The sequence below is a fragment of the Melanostigma gelatinosum genome (assembly GCF_949748355.1).
Source record: "Melanostigma gelatinosum genome assembly, chromosome: 5".
In the NCBI taxonomy this organism is placed as follows: domain Eukaryota; kingdom Metazoa; phylum Chordata; class Actinopteri; order Perciformes; family Zoarcidae; genus Melanostigma; species Melanostigma gelatinosum.
Genome location: NC_136638.1, coordinates 27,465,427 through 27,470,936, shown reverse-complemented (window position 1 = coordinate 27,470,936; position 5,510 = coordinate 27,465,427).

Genomic DNA, 5,510 nt, shown 5'->3' with positions numbered 1-5,510 from the left:
GAAAACGCTGAGTGGCTCATGAATAAGGCAGTAAGCAGCTCGATTCAGATGGAAATGTCTCGTTTGATATGAGTTGGTCACAGCTGCACGGTGACCAGAGTTCATTCACTGTTAACGTGTTGAGTCGACACAATGTGTCCCATGTTTGGATGGATGAACTTAAAAACGGTGCATTCTGTGACGTCTTTACTTTAATTAAACTTTAATGTCGTTCCTCCCTCTCTGCTCTGCAGGATCACCGGTATGTTTAGAGGGCAGTAAACCCTCACGGTACGATGAATGAACCCACAGCAAACATCAGAGACACTTTTAACCACTATTTCCTCTATGAAGTCCCAGCGCTCTTAAAATGATTACTACTGGCAGCCTTTTCACGTTGATAGATGTTTTGCCTTCAGTTAAATTGGGCCTCTTCCTCCTCCTCCTCCTCTTCTCTTCCTCCTCCTCCTCCTCCTCCTCGACACTCAGCAGCAGAAACCAAAAGCAATTGTGGGTCTTATTTTAAGGGATTTTTTAACGTATTTGTTTGCTCGTATGAACATTCTTCGAGGTGTAAATGACATGTTTGTTGTGCAGCGGCCTCTCATTGGACGACCAGACAGAATAGAAGTGAAATTAGAAATAGAAAACTTCACAGCGCCCTCAAGGATGAGTCTATAAATATGGAGAGGAATCATAAGAGCCATATAAAAGTTATGATTTACAGAAGTTACAATGTTGTTTTTTGAATGCCCGAGGTCTCGAGGGACAAGTTAAAGGTCACATGACCAACATGAAGTCGCTGAAGTGAGCTTAGCTGTTAACATGTTGACTGGCCGATGAGAGCTGTGAGAGCTTAACGTTTCAGCTGAAGAAGTCACAATACACTTCAGGGGAAATTGATAATTGAAGATGAAGATTGTTGAGTTGTTTCTTCTCCATTATCGGATGATTTCCAGCCGCACACTGATCCACACAGAACAACACATTTAGAGGATTTCTGTGACAATACATCAAAAGAAACTTCACTTGAAATGATCCTCAGATATGTTTTTCAAAAATCTGCATTCCAGACAACTATAAACTCTGGAAAAAGTCAAACGGAGCGCCGATCAGAGTCAGAGTGATAAACTCATCTCGTCTGACGTCACACAACGGAAGAGCACGTTGTGAATGTAAGCCATCAACTGAAAGGCAGCGTAAAGTATATTTGCCTGCATTTCATTCAAATAAAGAATTGAATCGTATAGTAAACCTGTATATTGACTTTAAAAAATAGTCAGTGTAGTATGTATTAATACAGTGCTGAAGAAGTATTGTCTGCTTGTAATACGCGTCTTCACTGGATGTCTGAAACGTGACAGAGAGAACTGTTTGTGCGTTCGAGGGAAGTCTGTGATTTCGACGTTCCTGGAAACAGAATGTCTGCGGCGCCACACAGAGACCAAACCACGATGGAGGGTTCAGGCTGTACTTACACCGCACAGAGACAGCGGATGAGCTCACTGCCTTCGCTCCATGTTTGTGGGGATTTGTAAAGGACACGCTGTCGTCCGCAGTGGGCGTGGAAAATAAATATGAGGTCAGACAAAACCTGTAGGGTGAGGACGGAGCTTATCGCTGCGTGTGGTTCGGTTCTGTATCGTCCACAGGTGCAGGAAGCGCATGTGGTTCAGACAGCAAGTGGACACTAAACGCAAGTGGCCACTGTGTCTTCAAGCTGCATTCTCTCTAGTGGCCACCAGGGGGCGACTCCTCTGGTTGTATAGAAGTCTATAGAAAATGACTCTACTTCTCTCTTGATTTATTACCTCAGTAAACATTGTAAACATGAGTTTATGTCTCAATCTCTAGTTTCAAGTCTTCTTCAATACAGCATGATGTTCATTTAGTACATTATGGTCCATTTAGAGTCAAACAGACCATAAAGCAGGGGATGCTTTAGGGCGGGGCTACACGGTGATTGACAGGTCTCTACCAGAGACGTTGTCCCGGTCGGTGTTTTCGTCTTTTGAACTTTAACCCTTTCACTGTGTGTTTTCACTTCAAGAAAGTTAATTGTAATATTTTTGGTCGTCTGAAAATGTCGTATTCAGTTTGCGGTTGTTCATAGCTCCGTCCTCTCGTATCACTTTCGGTTGCATGCAAACATAATGAGCAGTCCATTATTAAACCACATATTACAAACTATGTATGTAACTTCATTTCAAACTCTAGAGGAGACCTAATGGTGGAGTCTCCAAAGATACTGAATGTGTTCGGTTCTAAAAATGTGTTTAAAATGATGCACAAAGACGTCTGAGGGAAAAGTGCAGACATAAAAAAACATGGAGCTTTCAGTTTGTACGTTTCACTCAATGTAAACATCTTAAAGGTTCAATGAAGAGCTGGAAGAATGATGGAAAGTATAAATGATGCTGTCAGACAGTGTGGAGTTCAACACGTTTTCTGAATAGAAACAGGATGAAAGTCTGAGTCAAAGCAGCTGCAGACAGTTTGGTGACGTGTAAACTGCAGCTCGAACACAGTGTTCTGACACACACACACACACACACACACACACACACACACACACACACACACACACACACACACTGCAGGCGGTGCAGTAAAAAGTGCTCGCAGCTCTCAGCACTTAAAACAAACCCTTTACTTCGGCTTCGTCTCATTTCACGGAGAACACGTTCACGTCCTGCAGAGCAGAGAGTACTTTGAGACGAGCCCAGGCAGCAGCTGCAGCGTTGCTTCACATTTATTACAGACACGCCCTGACATCTTATATTACAACACATTAAAACTACTGCACAAAGTGAAGCCCTTAATGCCCTGCTTTCAGTCTCTATGCTAAGCTAAGCTAACCGTTCTCTGGCTCTTCCTCCATGTTTGGCACACAACAATGAGAGTGGTATCAATCTTCTCATCTAACTCTCGCCAAGAAAGTACATTTCTCAAAATGTCAAACTGCTTTTGTTATTTTTACCAGTTTAAAGTTGCAACAACGTCTGAAATTGCCTCGGATATCTCGTGAAACATGACGGCCTCAGACAGGCAGAGAGTTTTTGGAGTCAGGCATCTTTTCAAGAGTTTTCCTGCCTTCTCTTGTGTTCCTTCCACGTTCATACACGCTTCTCTGCGTGTTCAGCAAAAAACCCTGAATAGCAATCTGAGCTTTTAATCTCCGTCAGCAGAAGCACACAGCTAAATGCCAACATGACGCCAACATGTCACAATATTGGAGTCCAGTGTGAACAGAGAACAGAAATGAATTCCAGCGTGAGGGAGTCACACTTACACCATTTAGGAGGCTCAGACAGTGCTGATGCACTTACTTCAGATAAAACCGTGCACAGTGCATGTGTTCTAGTTCAGGTGCATGTGTTTTAGTTCAGGTGCACGTGTTCTAGTTCAGGTGCATGTGTTCTAGTTCAGGTGCATGTGTTCTAGTTCAGGTGCATGTGTTTTAGTTCAGGTGCATGTGTTTTAGTTCAGGTGCATGTGTTTTAGTTCAGGTGCACGTGTTTTAGTTCAGGTGCACGTGTTTTAGTTCAGGTGCACGTGTTTTAGTTCAGGTGCACGTGTTTTAGTTCAGGTGCATGTGTTTTAGTTCAGGTGCACGTGTTTTAGTTCAGGTGCACGTGTTTTAGTTCAGGTGCACGTGTTTTAGTTCAGGTGCACGTGTTCTAGTTCAGGTGCATGTGTTCTAGTTCAGGTGCATGTGGTCTAGTTCAGCTGCATGTGTTTTAGTTCAGGTGCACGTGTTTTAGTTCAGGTGCACGTGTTTTAGTTCAGGTGCACGTGTTTTAGTTCAGGTGCACGTGTTTTAGTTCAGGTGCACGTGTTTTAGTTCAGGTGCACGTGTTCTAGTTCAGGTGCACGTGTTTTAGTTCAGGTGCACGTGTTTTAGTTCAGGTGCACGTGTTTTAGTTCAGGTGCACGTGTTTTAGTTCAGGTGTACGTGTTTCAGTTCAGGTGCACGTGTTTTAGTTCAGGTGCATGTGTTTTAGTTCAGGTGCACGTGTTCTAGTTCACGTGCACGTGTTTTAGTTCAGGTGTACGTGTTTTAGTTCAGGTGCATGTGTTTTAGTTCAGGTGCACGTGTTTTAGTTCAGGTGCACGTGTTTTAGTTCAGGTGCATGTGTTTTAGTTCAGGTGCATGTGTTTTGGTTCAGGTGCATGTGTTTTAGTTCAGGTGTACGTGTTTTAGTTCAGGTGCATGTGTTCTAGTTCAGGTGCATGTGTTCTAGTTCAGGTGCATGTGTTTTAGTTCAGGTGCATGTGTTTTGGTTCAGGTGCATGTGTTTTAGTTCAGGTGCATGTGTTTTAGTTCAGGTGCATGTGTTTTAGTTCAGGTGCATGTGTTCTAGTTCAGGTGCATGTGTTTTAGTTCAGGTGCATGTGTTCTAGTTCAGGTGCATGTGTTTTAGTTCAGGTGCACGTGTTTTAGTTCAGGTGCATGTGTTTTAGTTCAGGTGCACGTGTTCTAGTTCAGGTGCATGTGTTCTAGTTCAGGTGCATGTGTTCTAGTTCAGGTGCATGTGTTCTAGTTCAGGTGCATGTGTTTTAGTTCAGGTGCACGTGTTTTAGTTCAGGTGCACGTGTTTTAGTTCAGGTGCATGTGTTTTAGTTCAGGTGCACGTGTTTTAGTTCAGGTGCACGTGTTTTAGTTCAGGTGCATGTGTTTTAGTTCAGGTGCACGTGTTTTAGTTCAGGTGCACGTGTTTTAGTTCAGGTGCATGCGTTTTAGTTCAGGTGCATGTGTTTTAGTTCAGGTGCACGTGTTTTAGTTCAGGTGCACGTGTTTTAGTTCAGGTGCACGTGTTTTAGTTCAGGTGCATGTGTTTTAGTTCAGGTGCACGTGTTTTAGTTCAGGTGCACGTGTTTTAGTTCAGGTGCACGTGTTTTAGTTCAGGTGCACGTGTTCTAGTTCAGGTGCATGTGTTCTAGTTCAGGTGCATGTGGTCTAGTTCAGCTGCACGTGTTTTAGTTCAGGTGCACGTGTTTTAGTTCAGGTGCACGTGTTTTAGTTCAGGTGCACGTGTTTTAGTTCAGGTGCACGTGTTTTAGTTCAGGTGCACGTGTTTTAGTTCAGGTGCACGTGTTTTAGTTCAGGTGCACGTGTTCTAGTTCAGGTGCACGTGTTTTAGTTCAGGTGCACGTGTTTTAGTTCAGGTGCACGTGTTTTAGTTCAGGTGTACGTGTTTCAGTTCAGGTGCACGTGTTTTAGTTCAGGTGCATGTGTTTTAGTTCAGGTGCACGTGTTCTAGTTCAGGTGCATGTGTTTTAGTTCAGGTGTACATGTTTTAGTTCAGGTGCATGTGTTTTAGTTCAGGTGCACGTGTTTTAGTTCAGGTGCACGTGTTTTAGTTCAGGTGCATGTGTTTTAGTTCAGGTGCATGTGTTTTGGTTCAGGTGCATGTGTTTTAGTTCAGGTGTACGTGTTTTAGTTCAGGTGCATGTGTTTTAGTTCAGGTGCATGTGTTTTAGTTCAGGTGCATGTTTTAGTTCAGGTGCATGTGTTTTAGTTCAGGTGC